Genomic DNA, 22,067 nt, shown 5'->3' with positions numbered 1-22,067 from the left:
CTATCTAAACTAAAATAGCTATTAAAAAACATTTTTCCTTGTCTATCTGACATGGACAAAATGACACAATAAAGAGGAAAATATGAAAAAGACAGATAAGGTGGGAAAGACATGGGAGAGCTCATAAAGCGTGTCACTCAGTAGGTGCTTAGAAACATCCCTGAATGTGCACATAAACCTACAAAGGAGTGAAATGATCAATCAGTCAATGGAGATGTAAACCTAGGGCCCTTTGTGGTTGCAGTGGCAGATACTCACTCAGATGGAGAGCATAGGAAGAAAGGCGTTTGGGTCTCAATTCAGAATCTAGGGAAGGTCACCCCCTGTCCCCCCGCCCAGCTGTACTCAGAGCCGCTGCTTCTAACTGGGCCTCAGGAATGAAGGGGAACGAGCACGCTCAGGCCACCTCTCCATGCTGTCTGCCTCCACGTATCAGCTTCATTCTGTTTTCTTTTGTTCGTTCTCTAGACACGGAAGGTCTCGAAGAGTTCCCAGATGATGTATCTGCAGCTTATTCACAGCCTGGAGAGAGATCCTAAAATGAGCCCCAAGTCCAAATGACCTAGGAAGGCCCTCCTTGGTCCTGCTAGAGTCAAGTGTCCACCCCAGGACCACAGGATATCATCACCAGGAGAGTGTGAATGGGGGAGCTCCCAGGTATGCAACCCCAAAGGTCGAGAGCTAAGAATGGACTAAAGATTGTGTAGAATTGAGTGCATTTTAGCTTAAATATCCAGTCAGTCAGATAGAATAAAAAATGTCAACAGACTTGTCTCTGTCACTTCTATAAAGCCACCTCTAATGCTAGAAGGGGAGCATGAGAACCCAGCCCCCTCCCCAGCTACGGCCACAGTAGCCTGGTGGGATGCTGGAGGACCTCCACCCCTCACCTAAGGGCCTTCCCGGTTGCTTAAGTGTGTGCTTAGGCTTGTAAAGGCCCATCCACCAGGCCTTGTGTTCCTCAACATGACATGATAAGTGAAAGAGAGAGGAAGGACAGATGCAGGGACATGGAAGGGAAGACATTGGAGGGGGTGGGGTGTTGACATGGAAGACAGAGGGTTGACTGGCTGCAGGCCCAGAAGGAGATCAACTCTTTGGGTTCCTTGAGCCCTGCAATTCCCAAGTCTTTCTGGAACTTCAAAGCCCTGGTCCCAAGGCATGCCACGCCACCAGGAGGGAGGCAGTGAGACAACCGTTTTCACCCTACTCTCAACAAGTCACTTCCATCCTTAGCGTCAGTTCCCTCCTTGGTAATACAGCGGACTGGTCTGTGTGTTTGCCACTACCTCTCCGCAGCTGTTGGCTTTTACCCCTGTGATAACAGCTGACCTAGGCAGGCGGAAAGATCAATAAATTAACAAGTAACGTTGCAGCAAGAGACAAGCAGGCCAGGAAGCAATCTTTTCAGCATCTTTTGAAGTCTCACAAAAATTCACTCTTGCTCCTGCCTCTGGCTAGCAAATTCTGACCCAATGTCACCCTCATCCTATAACTGTGACTTTCTTACCTTGGTATGAGTCAGGAATTTTGAGGCCTTTACACAAACACCGCAAAGGTTTTGGTTTCAAGAGCTGAAGTATAAAAGGCTTTGGTCCCACGGTGATTAACTGGGGTTTTATAGGCACTTTTTTAAACCAGCTCTGGGCAGCATGTATTCAGTTACTGTAGTTATGATTTCATTAGCTTCTCTGATAAATAATGCAATGACTTTAATGATGCATTTCCTCTTTAAAAAGAAAAAAAAAAACCACACAATGGAAACTCCATTTCATAAAACAAGGAAGAACAATGACTTTAATTTTTATTACTTTTAATCTGTAAGGTTTTAATAAGTGAAAACTACTTTCTGAGGAAAAAAATGCCTTAAAAAGGAAAGAAAAGGTTAACCTGTTCAAAAGGTACAATCATCTCTGGGTGAGTGCAGAATGGATATAGGTCAAGAAGCAGCATGAAAGCTCCACCTTCTTCGGTTAAGCCCTTTCTAGATCACAAAAGGAAAATGGTCCTGCCAAATTAAAACCCTCCATAACAATAAAACCTGATTTAATGCAGTCATTATTTTTCCATTAAATCTGAATATCATCTAATGCATGGATGTTATTTTAAACCTACCACACTAATGCAAATCCAGCATCACTTGTAAATCAGACCTAAATGTTCCATCAGTTGTCATTATTGCTATTGACAATCTCAATACTTCATCCCCAAGGACATCATGTCCTCAACCTCTGACTCCAAAGATGGCTGGGGAAAGAATAAAGGAGATGTATTTTAATTTCTAACAGAGACCTGCTTACTGAAGTGTAGAGGTTGGGTCAGTAACACTCTAGAGGTCTCAGCTGAATTTGGTTCAAACGTGTAACCCTTGCTTCCCCAGGCCACATTAAGCTGGAAAAACATTCCAGGCTTGGGTAAGGAACAAGGGGAAAGAAAAGGCTCTCTAAGTATTTAAACCCGAGGAAATTTAGTGGGTATTGGTGACACGGAGGTGGAAGAGAACGGAAGAGCTGAGAAGCTGAAGGGAGATGGTGGCGCGACCCAGAGGTTGGCAGCCACAGGGACCGGTTGCCACACCTTGGCTGGAGGCACCGGCTGAAGTGGTACCGGGACCCAAGGGGCAAGGGTGCTGGGAGGACGCTGGACACACAGCGGGCCTGGAACAGCTCTAGGATTTGGAGCTATGAGCTCAGAGGAGACCTCACTGGTGCTGGAAGCTGCCCGAGGCAGGGGCTTCTCCCTTTTTCCTACCCTCTCACCCCCTACCAGCACCTCCCACTGGCAAACCCAGCTAGAAGACAAGCGACCTCAGAGCCTGGGAAAGGCAGTCTCTGGACATCTGTCCTCTTGCAGGGCAGAGCAGGAGAAGGATGAGGAAAGGGTGTGAGAACCAACTGGCCCGGAGCTGGCAGAGGTCACAGCTGTATTAGTTTTCCAGGTCTGCCTTGCCAGACTGGGCTGCTTCACACCCTGCCTCAAACTGCACCTCTGCTGAGAGCTACAGAAGTCTGGGGAAGGCTTTGATCTGCAGTGTGACAGTTGTTTGTTTGTTTGTTTTTTTTAATCAACTTTAAATTACCAGACCTCCACAAGCAGCTGTCCCCTCAACTCAGAGTCTGTGAGTGGTGGGCATCACCGTCCACTTGCCAGCACCTAGCCCACCCTCTGTGGCGCAGACATAAGGTCTGAGGGGTTATATCACCACCTCTGGCTCTGTTACAGTGACTTCTTCAGAGATAGCAGACATGTGGGCTCACGAAGGGTAGAGCACGGTATCAGCCTCCTCAAGAGGACGGATTCAAGTGAACCGGTGTCTTAAGAGGGCACTTATTCTACAAATGGAGGAAAGGGAAGCGATGGATGAGGAAGCATGTGGCCCCAGGAACCAACGTCAGAGACTTGGCTACCAGCCTGAGATGAAGGAGCCACCCAGAAGAGGCAGGACTGAAAGAGTCACAGAGAAAGCAAGCCACAACTCTGATGACAGCATCAGGCTGGAAAACAAACCACCACCACCCCCACCCCAGCACCTCATAACTTCGTGGGGGACAACAAATTCTCTTGTGGTTTAAACCATTTGAGTCTTCTGTTGCGTACAATGAGTCCTAAATAAGATAGGGAACCAGTTGCTTCCTCAAAGGTTTGGCACATGGTGGGTGTGAATGAGGGACTTCCTAGTAGCTCAGCTGGCAAGGAATCTGCCTGCAATGAAGGAGACCCTGGTCCGATTCCTGGATTGGAAGATCCCCTGGAGAAGGGATAGGCTACCCACTCCAGTCCCTGATAGCTCAGACAGTAAAGAATCTGCCTGCAGTGCAGGAGATCTGGGTTCAGTCTCTGGATTGCGAAGATCCCCTTGAGGAGGTATGGCAACCCACTCCAGTATTCTTGCCTGGATAATCCCATGGACAGCGGAGCCAAGCGGGCTACAGTCCATGGAGTCGCAAAGAGTTGGACACAGCTGAGCGACTAAGCACAGCGCAGCAGAAGATGTGAATGAACCAGTGTTTATTGTGGTTTTCTTAAATAGCTATTGAGAATTTCATTCCAAGCTCCCTGGGAACTGGGCTGGGGGTGGTCTAGCTCTCCTAGCAAGACATCTGATTCTCAGTATCAATGACCTGCGCTAAACCTGTCTCCAACACAGGGCATGCATCCCCACCAGTCTCTCCACCTCAGGTGTGTTTCCTAATTTCCAGTAGCTCCATGTGCCACACCACACCCCCTCCTCGCCACCTGAAAAATTTGAAGCCTCCAACTCATCTCCTTTGTTAAATGGGTTCTAAGAGTCTAATTGTAATTATTTCCCTTGCAGACAAGGGAAAAGATATAAATCACAGCTTTTCTAGGTTAGAAAGATTTAGCCTCACCCATGAATCTGTTCTTGTGGTGTCCTTTCTATGAGCTGGGCATACCGCAACCTGCCAAGAATAAAATAGCTGCAACCCGAAATTGTAGGTAGAACCTTTCTCATAACAGAAACTCATTTGCATCACAGTCATAGGTAAAGAGCTCTGTGGCAGCCTTCAAAAGCATAAACTTAAGAAAATAGCTGCAAGAAATTGTTATTTGGGCTTAAATGAAATTGTGTTTCATTTTGTGAATGATATAGACAGGTAACAAATTGACATCACGTGCATAAAATGTCTGGAGACAGGATGTCATAGTGGATGTTTCTCTAGGGCAGTGGTTCTCAATTGGGGAGCAGTTTGTTGGGGGATGTTGGCAACGTCTGGATACATTTTTGGTTCTCACAACTGGGGTGGGAGTATTACTGGCAAATAGTGGGTAAAAACCAGGAATGCCACTAAACATCCTACAATGCACAAGATTAACAACAAAAACTTAGAGTAACCAGCTTACAATGTTCACAGTGTCAAGGTTACTGAAACCCTGCTCTTTGATTTAAAGCCATAAGTAAACACAGAAGAAAAAACAATTAGATTAACATTGTTCATTCTAACAGATCTAGAGTACATTTAATTTTGGCTTATTTTTGGTTGCAAGATGTAGGAAATCCTTCAAGTTTTTCTTCCTATTTATTATACATTTAATTTCTTTATAGCACCTTACTACTCTGACTAGACTATCCAGCACATTAGAGAAAGAAGTAAGAACTTCATACACCCTTTCTTCTTCCCTTCTTCACCATTAAGTATGAGATTTGCTGAAAGCTTTTTATAGTTACCTATTATCAGGTAGAAATTCTTCAGCTTGCTACAGGTTTTGGTCATGAATGGATGTTAAATTTTATCCAGTGTTTTTTTTTTTTTTCTATGTCTATGGAGATAATCAAATAGTTTTTCCCTTTCTGCTGTTAATGCAATGAATTACATTAATCAAATTTTTAACATCAAACCAATCTTTCATGCCTATCATAGAGCAAACCTGGTCATGAGATTTTGTGTTTCTATGTATGTTGAATTCAATTTGCTAATATTTTGCAAAGGATTTCAGTATCTGTATCAGGAGCAAGAAGACTCTGTGATGTTCCTTTCTTTTAATTCCTTTTCTGATTTGGCATCAAAATTATAGTAGCCTTTTTAAGTAAGTTGAGGAGTGCTCCCATTTCTATATGCTTTGGAAAAGTTCATGTAAGATTGAAATTTTCTATTCCTCAAGAGTTAGGGAGAAATCCCCTGTAAAACCATGTAGGCATGCTTTTTTCTTTCAAGAGAAGATTCTTAAGCTATCAGTTATAGGACTATTCTGGTTTTTCATTCCTTTTTGAATCTTCTGCAGTAAGTTACATATATATTTTTAAGAATTTGTTCACTTTGCCTAACTTTTGTCAGAAAGTTGGTTCATAATGGTTTCTCATTATTTTTTAAATCTGGCACATCTATATCCTTGTCCTTCATTTTTTGCTTATTTAGCTTTCTTCTTTCTTTCCTTGTTCCTCTTGCCAGAGTTTTATCAATCTTATTAATGTTTATAAAGAATCCTCTTTGGCCTTGTTGATTCTGCCTGTCTATCTGTACTTTCAATTTATATTTCTACTGTCTGTAGGTTTATCCTATTATTCTTTCTCTAATTTCTTAAGTTGAATACTTACCTCATTAATTGTTAGCCTTTTTTAAAATACAAATATACGGTTTTAATTTTACCTCCAGATCCTAGTTTAGCTGAATCTTATAAGCTTAAGTATTTTATTAATATTTTGTTCTATATACATCCTTACTTCTTATATGATTTTCTTTTAACCATGAGTTAATTAGTGATTTTTTAAAAAATTCCACTTATGAGTTTTTCTACTCACCTTTTTTGAGTATAAATAGATAACAAAAACATTTATTCTCTGGTCAGATAGTATGCTCTATATGTTGTCAGCTCTTTGAAATCTATTGAGATGTGCCTTATGACTATTTGGGTGATTGCTTTTCATAGATTATTCATATGCACATAAAAATGTATATTTTGGAGTCCTGCTTTATAGACTATGCCAAAGCCTTTGACTGTGTGGATCACAATAAACTGTGGAAAATTCTGAAAGAGATGGGAATACCAGACCACCTGACCTGCCTCTTGAGAAACCTATATGCAGGTCAGGAAGCAACAGTTAGAACTGGACATAAAACAACAGACTGGTTCCAAATAGGAAAAGGAGTATGTCAAGGCTGTATATTGTCACCCTGCTTATTTAACTTATATGCAGAGTACATCATGAGAAATGCTGGGCTGGATGAAGCACAAGCTGGAATCAAGATTGCTGGGAGAAATATCAATAACCTCAGATATGCAGATGACACCACCCTTATGGCAGAAAGTGAAAAAGAACTAAAGAGCCTCTTGATGAAAGTGAAAGAGGAGAGTGAAAAAGTTGGCTTAAAGCTCAACATTCAGAAAACTAAGATCATGGCATCTGGTCCCATCACTTCATGGCAAATAGATGGAGAAACAGTGGCAACAGTGGCTTACTTTATTTTTTTCTGGGCTCCCAAATCACTGCAGATGGTGACTGCAGCCATGAAATTAAAAGATGCTTGCTCCTTGGAAGGAAAGTTATGACCAAACTAGACAGCATATTAAAAAGCAGAGACATTACTTTGCCAACAAAGGTCCATCTAGTCAAGGCTATGGTTTTTCCAGTAGTCACGTATGGATGTGAGAGTTGGACTATAAAGAAAGCTGAGCACCGAAGAATTGATGCTTTTGAACTGTAGTGTTGGAGAAGACTCTTGAGGGTCCCTTGGACTGCAAGGAGATCCAACCAGTCCATCCTAAAGGAGATTAGTCCTGGGTGTTCATTGGAGGGAGTGATGTTGAAGCTTTAACTCCAATACTTTGGCCACCTGATGCAAAGAGCTGACTCATTTGAAAAGACACTGATGCTGGGAAAGATTGAGGGCAGGAGGAGAGGGGGACGACAGAAGATGAGATGGTTGGATGGCATCACCGACATAATGGACATGGGTTTGGGTGGACTCCGTGAGTTGGTGATGGTCAGGGAGGCCTGGTGTGCTGCAGTCTATGGGGTTGCAAAGAGTCGGACATGACTGAGTGACTGAACTGAACTGAACTGATAAATGTATCCATTTGGTCAAGTTTAATTGTAATATTCAAACATTCTATATACTTATTGACTTTTAAAAGATCTGTTTTGTTACTAAAATTGATGAATGAAAATCTCCCACTGTGATGATGAATTTATCTTTTATTCCTTATACTTTTATCAACTTTTGTTTTATGTGTGTGGTAGCTATTCTATTTAAAATATATAAGTTTTTTGAATTTTAAATCTCCTGGTGAATCAAAACTTTTATATTATGTAGTGACTCATTTTGCTCTGCTAAATATCATTTTAGATCTATTTAATTAATATAATTATGCAGCTTTTTCCATTGCTACTTACTTTGTACATGTTTTTTTCCATCTTCTTATTTTCAACATTTCTTTGACCCTATTTTCAACATTTCTTTGTCCCTATTTTTAAGTTTTAATTAGTAGCATAAAGATTTTTAATTCAGTCTGATAACCACTACCTCTTCAGATTGATTGCTCATTAACATTGACTGGATTATTAGTATTTGAATTTACTTCTGTCATTTGCTTTTGTGCGGCCTATTCTAATTTCTCTCTTCTTTCTTTTTTCTTAACCCTTTTGATATTGACTCCATTTTCATCTCATTTCAATTTTTCACTCTAGTAATTTGAGAATTTTAAAAGATATTTCTTTCTTTCTCTTTTTGAGAGGTGGTGATTTCCCTAGAAATTTTAACATGAAAAGTTAACCTAAAAAATCCAAGATTGATCACTGTGTTCACCTTTGTCACAAAGACTCACCCACAGATATCTATCTGTAAAGGAAATCTGGAAATGTCTATGTTAGGGAAAATGAAAATTTTCCCAGAGAGAAGATCTGAGATGCAGGAAGGAAGGAAAAATATATAAACCCGGTAAAGATAAAGGTCAATATGAACACATATGATTAGGTAAAACTCATAATGATTTGTGGAATCATTATTCCACAAACTCAAGAATATCTTAGCTCAAGAACTCAAGAATACCTTAACTTTAATCACCTTTACAATTGACTCATATGCCACTTTTAATCAGTGTTTATGTTCTTTTAATCCACAAATCATTATGAGTTTTACCTAATCATATGTGTTCATATTGACCTTTATCTTTACCGGGTTTATATATTTTTCCTTCCTTCCTGCATCACAGATCTTCTCTCTGGGGTAATTTTCATTTTCCCTAACATAGACATTTCCAGATTTCCTTTACAGATAGACATCTGTGGGTGGAAACACAATTTTTGTTTATTTGATAATAGCTTTTCTTAACTTTGAAAAGCAGTCTCAATAGATATAGAATGTAGAGAATAGATATGCATTAGATGTAGACTTGAACTTATGAAAATTACTTCATAGTCTGTGATTTCCATTTATGGAAGTCAGCTGTCTAAGTTGAATTGTCATTCTTTTGTAGCTGATTTTTCTTTTCTCTTCTTTGTCTTCTTTTGATTTTTTTTTTACATGTCTCTGGTGTCCTCTCTGTTTTTTCTAGATATGGATTTTCCTTTATTTATATGACTTTGGATTTATTGAGCTTTCTGAAACTGAAAATTGGTGCATTCAGTTCTTGAAGTACTGAGCATGGCTTTTTGACTTGGAATGTTGAGTTTCCTTTATTCCCTCTCTTCCCCCCTTCTTGAATTCTCATTAAACATACATTAGACTTGTTTCATTTTTTCTATCCCTTTGTCTTTTTTGCTGTATTCTATAGAATTTCTTCAGCTCTATTTCAGTTCACTTATTTTCTCTTCAGCTGTGTCTTATCTGAGGTTCAAAACAGCCAATGCCTCTTACATATTAACTGTGACTTTTTTTCAGTCTTAGAAGCTTCAGTTGGCTCATTTTATATCTGCTTAGTGATTTTAATAGTCTCTTTTTCCCATAATCTTATTTCATTCTCTTTTTTAAACTTTTCTCTCTGACCTTACATTCTACTTCTCCCACTTGACTCCCATCCCAGCCATCCTGACTCCCTTCTATTGCAAGTATACTCCCACCTCCAAATTTTTGCTCTGACTGATCTCTACGGAAAACAAGTAGAATGTTTTCACTTGACTACAAAGAAATATGCATGTCTTACTGCTTTACTTCCTTCAAGTTTTTATTTAAATGTCACCATCCTACACAGGGCTTCTCTGGTGGTTCAGATGATAGAAAGTCCACCTGCAATGTAGGAGATCTGCGTTCAGTCCCTGGGTGGGAAGACACCCTGAAGGAGGGCATGGCAACCCACTCCAGTATTCTTGCCTGGAGAATCCCCACCAACAGAGGTGCCTGGCGGGCTACAGTCCATGGGGCCACAAAGAGTTGGACATGACTGACAGGACAGCACATAGCACATATCACACATATTTCTTATATCCACTCCTTCCTTTATCTTCCTCTACAGCACCTCTTACTTCCAAAAACTATATAGTTGATATATTTAACTTGAATGTATATGACTAAAAGCAGAGATATTTTCTGGGGTTTTTTATTATTATTATTATTGTATCTCCAATATTTAAAATAGTACCTGACACTTAGAGGACACTATAAGTATTTGTGAGTAAATACTAAATACACTTACTCTTTCTGTTGTATCCAGTAATCTTGGTTCCTACTTTTATTTATGATGTTTTGTCTCCTTGAGTTCAAGTTCCTTGAATTTACACATGGGAATTCTTTAAGGCCTGGACTGAAGCTATGCTAGCCCAGAAATTTACATCAGCTTTTGTCAGGCATCTTGGATTACAGTAAACTCATGGCCTTGCATTTATTCGTCTGAAGTTTCTCAGACTGCATACAACATTGTCCCTAATTATATGTCAAAAACTATCAGAAATGAAAATAGTAGGGTACTTTAATGTACTTTTTTCAGGGCAGATCTTGAAGGCAAAAAATAAATAAGGATATAGAGTACTTAGCACATATATAAGAATTGACATCCCTGAATAGAAAAATATGCTTATTTGTATGCCCAAAATAACTCAACATACTTGGCCATAAAGCAAACCTTCATAAATTTTAAAAAGTAAGAGTTGTCGAGGTCACATGCACAACTATAAGCTTAATAATAATAAATTCAACTATTATAAATTTAAAAAAATATCTATCTGATCCTTGTATCAGAGATGAACTAAAACTACATTTGAAAGCTATCTAGGAAGTCATTAAAATGAGAATACTTTAGAACAGAATCTGTGGAACACAGCAAAAGCTTCACTTAGAAGAAAATTATAGCCTCAAATAGCCTCAAAGACTAAAATCAAAGATACTTTGAGTTCATCTTGCTGTTGGTGATGGTGTTGTTTAGTCATTAGGCCGTGTCCAACTCTTTACAACTCCAGGGACTGTCGCCCACCAGGTTCCTCTGTCCATTGGATTTCCCAGGCAAGAATGAGGGTTCATCTTAATAAATTAGAAAAAGAACAACACAGTTAACTGGAATTAGAAAGAAAAAGAGTTAGAAAATAAAAAATTAAAGAGAAAAGAGAAATAAAATAAAAATCTCATTCTTTGAAAAGATCAGTAAAAAAAGATAAACCCTTCTAAGCCTGATTTGGGAAAGAGAGAAAAATCATTTAGAGTTAAGAATGAGAAACAAGACATAAACCCAGACACAGAAGAGATCAAAATAACCTTAAGAAAATATTCTGTGAAAATTGATGGAAATGAGTTTGAAAAATTAGATAAAAAGGATAATTTCCTAACAAATTTTCAATAAGAAGCTTGTTTAGAACAATTACAATAGAGGAGCAAGAGCGTGAGATTCAAGGTCCCCTTTCAGAATGCATCTTTCAACCCAAGAAAATGGAGTGACTTCTAGGGCTGAAGAATGCAGAGACTCCTGGGCAATTCCAAAGTACACAGCTCCAGAAGAGTGTGACCCCAACATTCTCTTCCTAAACACTGTGTGAATCCAATTATAGAATAATCAGGCCTAAGATTACAACATTTTATTGAATCTTATTGGGAGCCCTGGATCCAGACCTAGCTCAGGGGCAGATTATTTGAAAGATGCTGAGAAGATAACCTAAGAAGATGTTAAGTCCCTTTGGAATCAATATGCTTAAAAGGTTATAAATACGTTTCTAGTAAATCCACGAAGCGCGGCCCTCTTGGTGCCACTCCCTCAGCTGGAAATGCCAACAATTTCTCAAAACATGCAGATCATCAAATTCAGCCTTGTCAAAATATGCATTCCTGAGCTATTGTTGGTATTGACCATTTCTTGGGAAAGTGTCAACATCATATTCATATGATTAATGCTCAGATGGAAACATTTTTAAACTCATGAAAAGGAGAGATTAATAAGAATGCAGTTTTCAAGGTCAGAGTCATGCATTTCAGTAAAAATTTACCTCCTTCCAAAATAAACAAACAAAAAAAAAACTGATATTGAACCACAGTTTCTGCTGGGAGGCAGAGGCTGTGAAAGGAGTAAATTAAGCAGTATTTATCAAAATTGGCTGCAGAGATTATATATTACAAGGTTTTGTATTACTATTATAGTCACCATTGAACCATGAAAATTGTATGATTGTTTTGTGCAGCAGGGTGACAACTTGAAGCAGAGAATCCGGCTAAGGGGTACCTTGAGTCCTGACCCACAAAAACTGTGAGATAATAAATACATGTGTCATTTTAAGCTGCTAAATCTGTGACAACTTGTTATTCAGCAATAGAAAAGTCATACAGATGCCTCGGACTCCCCTCACCCTCTTCTCACTCTCTGTACAGCCTCCCTCCTCTCCCATCCATCCTCCAGATAAATCATCCCTACTCACCTTTTCAGGCTCAATTTGAACATCCTATCTTTCAAAACCCTTCTCTTCACTCTTCCATCCACCCCTATCCTTCGGCCCCATAATACCCACAGATACCCATTATTATACATTTATATCACACGTATGTTTGAAGCTCCCTCATCTTGTATGTCTGACCCTTTGACTGAAGGGCCGTGTCTTAGTCATTTCTATATTTCCAATGTCAAGCATGATGCCTGCCATAAAGGAAACATTCAATAAATGTTTGTGTGTTGGGTATACACCTAAGTCCAAAAACTCCTTATTTTAAATAAGTCAGTGAAATTATCAACCTCAAATCCCCTCTTCACCAGGCTGGCAGGAAACTTACTCTTAATTTTTCTTAATTCTCCTTCCCCTTTTCTGAAAGTCATCCAGAAATCTAAGATCTTACCCTGTGCCAAAGCATTTTGGGTAAGAGTCTCCGTCACCGGTTCACCCGGGTTGTGCTAACATGTTCATTGTCTCTGTCTACATTTCGTTGTGGTGTGCAGGTTTCTCGTCTTGGAGGCTTCTCCTGTTGTGGAGCACAGGCTCTAGGTGTGGGCTTTAGTAGTTGCTCCATGTGATTCAGCAGTTGTGGTACATGGGCTTAGTTACCTCTCGGCATGTGGGGTCTTCCTGGACTAGGGATCAAAATTGTGTCCACAGTGTAGGCAGTCAGATTCATAACCATTGCACCACCAGGGAAGTCCTATAAGCCCTCTTGACTTGAGCACACCTAACGTAGACAGCTCTCGTGTGCTGCCAGCTTCACATCTTGAGTTTCATCTCACGGGCCTCTCTGCTTTTCTGCCTCAAGGCTTTATCTTAAGCCCTGAAGCTCAGTCTGCCTAGATTCAGGCTCGTTCCAGAAGTAGGGAGGTGTTAACTTCCCACCCCCACCCCCCAGGCAGCCATTTGCCAAAGGGTCACAGGAGTTGGTGGATAAATGTCCCAGGCTCCTAACATTCAGAAGGACAATTCAGAGGTGCATTGTACAGTTTCTTCCTGAGAGCCCTAGTGGCCTGAGCCTCTGTGGCCTGCAATGGTGACCAGCTCTATGGCATGTCCCTGCTGGCTTTTCCTCCCTCTCCATCTCACTCCTTGCTCCCACACTCTGGATTCTAGAAATCACTCCCAAATTATCTTTCCCAGGCTCAGCTTTCAGAGGAAACTCAGACAACCTAGGGCACCTTTTTTGGAGAAAGTGCTAATGAGGAGCGATAAACCCAAGAAGCAAGTTCTAGACTGAGCAGAGCGGATGGAGAGGTAAGGTGGGAATAGACAAACAAGAAAATCGGATGATAACCTACAGAGCTCTCCCAGTGAAGGAGATGAAACTGGCCTGTAAAGGTTCATCTGTGCAATGTCTGGACCAAGTTCAAGAGGAGGAGCACGTAGCTTCCAGGATCTGGGTATTGACAGATTGTTGCTCGTGGGTAGACGGAAAGAATGCTAGCTCAGTCTCTGACAGCACTGCGTGAGCAGTGTAAATGCTGATGCCACACTGTGACCTCATCCCCAGCCTCTCAAAGTGGGACAGCATGGGGAAAAGAGTGCTTAGACAGCTCTCTGGGAAAAGGAACAATGCCAGCATAAACTGAGAGGTATAAGCAGTGAGGCTGCTGGGAAAGACTGGAGCATCTAGAGCAAATCAATGAGGTCACAGTCAAGGAAAGGGAGAGAAAGAGAGAGAAAGGGAGGAATGAGGTCAGGCATTCCCAGAGCTCCTCTATGGTGCTCAGCCCTGAGCTCAGTGCTCAGGGTTCCCCTGGCCACACCAGTCTAGAGTTAAATGTGGGCAAATACTGTTTCAAAATGTAGGTTTTATTATTATTCAAGTATAAGGAGTCTTCCCAGGAGGCGCTAGTGACAAAGAACCCACCTGCTAATGCAGGAGATGTAAAAGATCCTGGTTCAATCCCTGGCTCAGGAATATCTTCTGGATAGGAAATGTCAACCCCCTTCAGTATTCTTGCCTGGAGAATCCCATGAACAGAGGAGCCTGGTGGGCTAGAGTCCATGGGGTCGCAAAGAGTTGGACATGACTGAAGTGACTTAGCATGCACAAATGAGGAGGCCAAAATATTAGGAGTCAACTACCATTGAAAAGACAGCTTATTACTCAGCAAGCCATGCTAGGCAGGGCCACATGGAGAAGCACCAGGGACAGTCAAGAGGCCAAAGGAGGAAGGGAAAATAGTGGGCAAGAGTGTTTATTGTGCTTTCCGTGGGAAGGAAAAGGAAAAAGCAGATTTGCTCAGATGCTGAGTCATGCCCAATTCTTTGCAACCCCATGGACTGTAGCCCACCAGACTCCTCTGTCCACGGGATTTTCCAGACAAGAATATCAGAGTAGGTTGCCATTTAAGATTAGCTAATTTGAATAATTTCAGTGAGCTCTGGTATGGAGTGTGTGTCTTCTGGTACCTGGATCTGGAATGATTAGGACAGGGAACTAATCGCCTGAGTATGACAATAAAGAATATGCCTGCAATGCAGGAGACCCAGGTTCAATCCTTGCATTGAGAAGAACTTCTGAGAAGGAAATGGCAACGCACTCCAATGTTCTTGCTGGAGGATTCTATTAACAGAGGAGCCTGGTGGACTACAGTCCATGGTGTGGCAAAGAGTAAGACCCAACTGAGTGATAGACCTGTGAAAGCCTAATGAAGATGGTGATTGGGGTATGGGCTTCTGATTGGCTAGTTTGCATATAAAAGGCACTCTCTTGATGAGTTCTTTGCTCTCTCTGGGAATTATTTAATCCTGGGAGGGACAGTTACTTCCAGTGTCAGCAAGCCCCAAGATGTCAAAACATAAAAATAAAATGAAGTGCTCAATATACATATTAAGATTAAGAATCTGCATTTTTAATATGCTCTTGCCCCTGCCTGCTATTGCAGGAGTTCCAGCCTCTACAAAGGCTTTCCCATTATTTTTGGCATGATCAGTGGAATTAAATATGTGCTTGGCAAGAAGTCTGGACATTCACTACATAGTAATTATCACTGTCTTTCTTCTCTTGCTCTGAGACAATATAAGTCTATAAACCTATAGAAAAGCAAGAACACCCTACTTGGGCATTGTTTTCTACAGTTTATTGTCAAGCTGGCTCCCACCAAATGCCAAGGCTGGTTCTTCTGGGAATCAGTGCTTCTGTCTAGCATGGCCATCTCTGGCATGCCTGCTAGGTGTCACAGTTTCTACCAGAAACTATTCCTGCTTCCTCCTCGGGTAGAATACTACCCTTGGGAACACCAGGGACACCTCTGCTGGAGACCATTCCCCGCAACACAGCACCACGACCACTTCCACTGCCTCTGTAGTATATTGTCAGCCTCAAGGAACCAAAGCTCAGCAGTGTTCAGATCAAAGGAAAAAACACTCTTATCTCCATTTATTATTTTACATTCAGTTGAGGTATAAGAAAAATAAGAGTGGTCAATATATATTAAGCTTTCAACTTAGGCCAATGTGCTGGTCACACAATAATGACCTCTCAAAAGTCATAATCTTCAGAACCTATGAACATGTTACTTTACATAGCAAAAGAGATTTTGCAGATATGATAAAATTAATGATCTTGATAGGGAGAAGTTATCCAGGATCCTGTGGGGTGGGTCCAGTCTAATCAAAAAGTCCCTTTAAGTGAAAGATGAAAGCAGAAGCATCAGAATCATAGATAGAGCTGAAGATATTATACTTCTAGCTCTGAGGATGGAGGGAGGAGCCACAAACCAAGGAATAAAGACCGCCTTTAGTAGCTGGTAAAAGCAGGAAAATGGATCCTTCCTTAGTCTCCAGAGGGAATGTAACCCTGCTGGTACCTTAATTTTAGGTCAGTGAGACCCAGTTCAGACTTCTTCCAGTGTTGTAAGACACGAAAATTGTTTTGCTTTATGCCATTAAGGTTGTGGGAATTTGTTACAGCAGCCGTAGGAAACTAACACAGCCAAGTTCTGGGCCAAGTATTTACTTGTGTTATCTCAATCCTCCCAAGAACTCGATGAGGAAATAGCATGATTATTACTACTCAGTAAGTGGGGAACTAAGCCATGAATAGTTGGGTTAATTGCCAAACTCACAGCTCACAGTCTCAGAGCTATTGTGTGGCAGAACCAGGCCCTACCCTATCTGAGGCCATCTTCATTTCAAGTCAGTGTGCTTAACCCATTTGCAGCATGGTCTCCTGGCCACACATGGAGTTGTACTCAGCGTTCTGCCGCATTTTCAGGGAAATGGTCGTAGCTGGAGTAGGACAGGCCCACACCTTTCCAGTCTCAGAGAGTATGCCTTACCAAGACAGGGTAATAATTGGGTAATCTGGTCATTCTCTGCTTCTCCTGGCCTGAGAATTTTCCAACCCTAGTCCAGCCAGGATTCTAGTCCAGCCAGAATCCTCTAAAGAAAGCTGGGCTGTCACGGCTCTCCCTGGCCTTAGCCCCACCCATACCATCTGAGCCAATCATGTGCAAGCATGTGGAGTTCTTTACTAAGGAGTCTAATGGATCTCAGAGTAGGGAAACAAACACTGGTGCTTTATTGAACTTGCTGTTATTTTGGATCCCCTGGGGAAGGTCTGATAGCTTAAGACCTTCTAAAGAAACATGCCCAATGCTGGCAACTTCTTTCCTGACTTGTGCCAACCCCACATCCTTCTGTAAAGCTCCCTTTTCCAGGTACCCCCAAATGTCTGGGGTCCCCCTGCCTTGGGGTTCTCTGCCCGTCTTAATTTCCTCTTGTTATTATATTGCAAACCACATGTTGATGGGGTCTTTCTCTGCTCTGTCACTGGATCTGGAAGGGACAGTTGTGAGCTCAGGCTATAAGATAAGGACAGAAGTAGTAGAAGCTGAATTTTAGTCCATTTTCCCCATCAGTAAAGGCTGTATCTGGTTTCCTCACTCACTCAGCTCACCAAGGAGAGCATAATTGTTCTCAGATTCAGCACCATCCAGCCCAGTATGAGGAAAGCTCATTGTCCTAACAGCAGGGCTGTGGCTATTTGTGAATAAATGACCCTTTCCTCCCTGGCTGAGGATCAACTTGCTTTCTCAGGTCAGACTTAGAACTACCAGCCCAGCTGTCCTGGATCTCCCTTGGACAGCCTGGAGAAGCAACAGTGGCTTTGAGTCCATAAGAGATGGGCAGGAGGGTTTCAGGAAGGTTTTGCCATTCATTCTAACTCATCCATCCTCCAACTTCCACTTCCAGGCTGGACCAGGAGACAATGGGCTGCAGATACCATGATGCTCTTAGACTGGCCCCAAGTGCTGAACCTAACTTGTCTCCCTGCTTCTCCCTGACTTCAGGCTACCTTTCTCTAGAGATGCTCTTTATCTCCTCATGCAAACAGATGTCCAGAAGGCTTGAGCACATGAGCAAGTATCCAGAGTTTTTGCAAAAGTCTTTGACACTTCTTGGAAGGCAGGAAAATGGACCTTTTCTAATGATTATTGCTGCTTTGGTGGCTGTCATTTTTAACTGTGCTGATGGTTATTTGGGGGCTCTGCTCATGGGAAGACCGAAGTTCACACACTAAGCAACCCTGAGGGGTTTGAGTGTATGTATATATGTGTGACCTTCTTCCAAAGCCTCAAGAACTCTGTGAGTCAGTCTCAACATTGGCCATATGTCTAGACCATCCGAATGTGGCTTTAAAGCCCCATCAGGGCTCTCACCTGTCAAGCTTACTCAAGCAGGCAGAAGAGCTGTCATGCTCAAGCTCTGTGGAGAGAGCTTCGGAGCCTTTGGGGTGAGGACAAGGACAGTGGTAGCTTTCTTTAGCTCAAAGGCAATAGCCTGAGTCTGAGCCACGTGGCCAACCAGATAGGCTTTCCCTCAACCACAGCTTCTCCCCCAATCCCGCCCCTGGGTCCTCTGGTATTCCTGATGGGCTGCCTCGATTACCCAGCTATCTCCTACATCCTCTGACCTGTACTCCCCAGCAAGGAAAGGGAAAACGGGGTGGAAGTCAGCTCCTGATCAGGGACATGGAATCCAGAAGGTATGCCACTCACCATCATCTGGGGAATGAGTCCCAGTTGACACGGTGACATGCCTGTGCATCAGGTGGGTAGGATGGAGACTGGGATGGCTGTCAAATAACAGCAGAGGGAAGATACTCAGGTGACAGTGGGCAGAAGCTATGCCAGACACTAACTGCCAATAACAGGAGTGATTCCTTACACTCCAGCCTAAGCTGTGTGTGTGCGTGTGAGGGGGTTTATTCTCACAACTACTAGAGTCGGTCCCCAAAGTCACCTCAGATACTTCTAATCACTTCAAATCCTGCCCCTAGCTTTGGACATGATTTTTCTGGCTCTCTTGGCATCCTTTCTCAGGCACTACTCTTATGCACCACCACCATGGTAGGAGATCATATTGGTTTCCTGTGGCTGCTGTAACAAATACGACAAACTTGGTGGCTTAAAGCAGCAAATGTTTATTCTCTCACAGCTCTGGAGGATAGAAGTCCAAAGCCAGTTTCAGGGGGTGAGAGTCAAGGTGTCAGCAGGGTCATGCTCCCCTCGAGGCTCGAAGGAAGAACTCACTTTTCTGCCTTTTCTTAACTTCTGGTGGCTGCCAGCAGTCCTTGTAGTCCGTGGCTTGCAATTCCTTCCTCCATATTCAAAGCCAGTACATAACACCCTCAGACGCTTCTGTCCTTAGCACACTGCCCTATTCCTCTCTGTGTCAGAGAGCCCTCTGCCTCCTTCTTATAAGTGTGTGGGCGCTAAGTCACTTCAGTCATGCCTGACTCTTTGCAACCCTATGGACTATAGTCCACCAGACTCCTCTGTCCATAGGATTCTTCATGCAAGAGTACTAGAGTGAGTTGCCATGCCCTCCTCCAGGGGATCTTCACGACCCAGGGATGGAACCCGCATCTCTTATGTCTGCTGCATTGGCAGGAGTGTTCTTTACCACTAGTGCCACCTAGGAAGCTCCTTCTTATAAGAGACTGACCCAAATAATCCAGGATAAGCTCCATCTCAGGATCCTTAACTCATGTCTGCAACAGACCCTTTTCTCCACATGAGGTGACATTCCCAGTATTCCAAGGCTTAGGACTTGGACCTCTTTGGGGGATTTATTCAGCCTATCATAGGGACATCCCCACCTCCTTCTCAGACCTGGAGAGAATCAGACTTATGAGAGGACAATAAAAGGATTTAAATCTGGATCTTTTACTCTCTGAAGCCCAAACTTTCCCCTTTCCATCATATTACTGTCGTGAAATAATTGTGAATTTCTGAATCTAGGAGGTTACAAATTTACCCACATGGATATAGACCCTTGAGCTCCAGAGCCTCTTAGAAGCAACTGGCTGCTGCCTGAACTAAGGATGACAGGGCCTCTGCAATCCTCCTTGTGGCCGAAGTACTTTGCCAGCTCCTGTGAAGCAGACTAAGTCATTCCAAACCGCTGACTGTCAGAGAAGAGAGTAAAGTAGGACAGAAGGAGTGTTTGCGTGGTCAGCCGAGCTTTCTCGTGGTTTTCAAAACACTGCTGGTGTCAGTTATCCTGTGAGGAGTGGGTCAAAAGTATAGCTTTTATGGAGGCAAAAGAGAATGCTCATTCCATTATAAAAATACCTGTGTTGGCTAAATGCTAAGTCAAATAATACCAAATACCACCGCAGCTGGGCTCTGCCCTTTTTGTGTGTCATCACATGTAAATCCTAATTTCATTAACCTTGCATGCATCCCATTTACCCATTTAAATTATTCCCAGAGATGCAATCTCTTGCCATCTGTGTAAGCAAAGCAAATGCAAGCGCTGTCTCGCTCACAGTCAGCTCTCAGCTAAGATAAATTCATGTATATTTCGGCAGCTTTCTCTTTGCTGTGGTGCTTGTGCACAAAAACAACACGGCTTGACTCATAAATGCCATCACCTTAGTTGACTCTCCAAGCCATGCAGAGAAATATTGGCAATAACATTCCACTTTGAGAGATTCCTTTTTTCATCAGACAGGTGTACTTAGCTTTATGGGAGAAGCATTCCTAAAGCATTGGCTGTCCTGTAAATTTTGTAAAGCAAATCTCTTTTTAACATTGATTTCCATTATGTCTGAGACATTCTCCCAAATCTTTTGCTCTTACTGCTTAGTTGTGATGACTGTGCAGACAAGGAGGGGAGAAGTGAGTTCCTTAAGGGCCAGCTGCCTGCCTCGTAGGGACAATCTAACAAACAGGGAGCCTCGGGCTGCAGAATGTTTCTGAATCTCTCCTGTGAAATGACCCAAGGCCTGTTCCAACTCAGGCAATCTCCGACTCCTCAGCTGCCATGAATTTGATGGGGAAGCAAGGGGGAACAGAGATACAATATGGGAGAAATAGCAAACCAAGGCATGCGTTTGCTCCTGCAGAGGCACAGGAGCTGTGGGCGGTTCAGCAGGGCAGGAAGGACAAAGTGGAGGTCACCTGGGTGGTGAGGAAGGCAGAGGCCTGCAATGAGAGCTCTTGGACTTTGGTAACATACTGGATGGAGATCAAATGTTGGTTACAGTCAAGCCAGATGTGCTCACCCTCAGGAAAGTCAGGCACAATTTCTGAGGCTGTTTCCCCATTTGTAAAAGAAAGATAGTATTACTTACCTGGTGGTCAGTTGTAAGAGTTAGACGTAATCTGAAAAAGTCATCTAGTGAATGCTTTCATCTTTTCAGGCCATATGGTCTCTGCTCCAACAACTCAACTCTGCCCATGTAGCACAAAAACAGGCATAGACAGTATGTAATATAGGTTGTGGCTCTGTTCCAATAAAACTTTATTTATAAAAACAAGCAGTAAGCTGGATTTGACCTGTGGAGGATAGCTCATCTGTTAGCAGAACATGCCTGGTACACAACCTGGTTAGGGTGCTGTTCCTGGGCCTATTTGCACTCAAATCCATTTATCATCCTTCTGTGCACCTCTCTGGACCACTCCAGGATTAGGAAAACTCTAATCCTTCCCCTCGGAGAAGGCAATGGCACCCCACTCCAGTACTGTTGCCTGGAAAATCCCATGGATGGGGGAGTCTGGTGGGTTGCAGTCCATGGGGTCGCTAGGAGTCGGACACGACTGAGCAACTTCACTTTCACTTTTCACTTCCATGCATTGGAGAAGGAAATGGCAACCCACTCCAGTGTTCTTACCTGGAGAATCCCAGGGACGGGGGAGCCTGGTGGGCTGCCGTCTATGGGGTCGCACAGAGTCGGACACAGCTGAAGCGACTTAGCAGCAGTAGTACCAGCAATCCTTCCCCTCCTTTGCCAGCGAGCTCCTGGATGGGTTTGGCCAATAAGAAGGGTGGGTGGGAGTTGGAGACGGGTTACTCTCTGTTAGGCCTGTGAATCTAGCCGCATTTGCCTCACTAGACAGCCCATCCCTACACAGCCTTGGCTTCCTGCTTCTGAGCACCTGGGAAGCAGCTGCCATCTCCTTATCTTTCCCCCACCCACCTTAGTGTGGTCATAGCTAATCTCTGGGATGTCTCACCATCACCTGATGGCTTTCTAGCTCTCCTGGCCTTTTTGTAGTTAGCTCGTGTATTAGTTCCCTGGGCTTCCCTGGTTCTTCAGACAGTAAAGAATCCACCTGCAATACAGGAGACTCAGATTCAATCCCTGGGTTGGGAAGATCCCCTGGAGAAGGCAATGGCTATCCACTCCAGTATTCTTGCCTGGGAAATCCCATGGACAGAGGAGTCTAGTGGGTTAGAGTCCATGGGGTGTCAAAGAGTCTGATACGACTGAAGGACTAGTGCATGCACACACACACACACACAC

At 42.8% G+C, this 22,067-nt stretch overlaps 1 long non-coding RNA gene across 1 annotated transcript; it reads right to left on the bottom strand.

Annotated features, from left to right (window-relative positions):
- Nucleotides 1-426: 426 nt before the first annotated feature.
- LOC122432121 lies at nucleotides 427-20,930 on the bottom strand. Its single transcript, XR_006266746.1, has 3 exons — nucleotides 20,895-20,930; nucleotides 1,511-1,729; nucleotides 427-522 (listed from the first exon to the last, which is right to left on the bottom strand). It is a non-coding gene; the product is annotated as an uncharacterized LOC122432121 (long non-coding RNA).
- Between the last annotated feature and the right edge of the window lie 1,137 nt (nucleotides 20,931-22,067).

This window comes from Cervus canadensis, chromosome 30 (genome assembly GCF_019320065.1).
Source record: "Cervus canadensis isolate Bull #8, Minnesota chromosome 30, ASM1932006v1, whole genome shotgun sequence".
Lineage (NCBI taxonomy): Eukaryota > Metazoa > Chordata > Mammalia > Artiodactyla > Cervidae > Cervus > Cervus canadensis.
The sequence above is the reverse complement of the archived record's forward strand: the minus strand, read 5'-3'. Positions and strand labels throughout refer to the sequence as shown.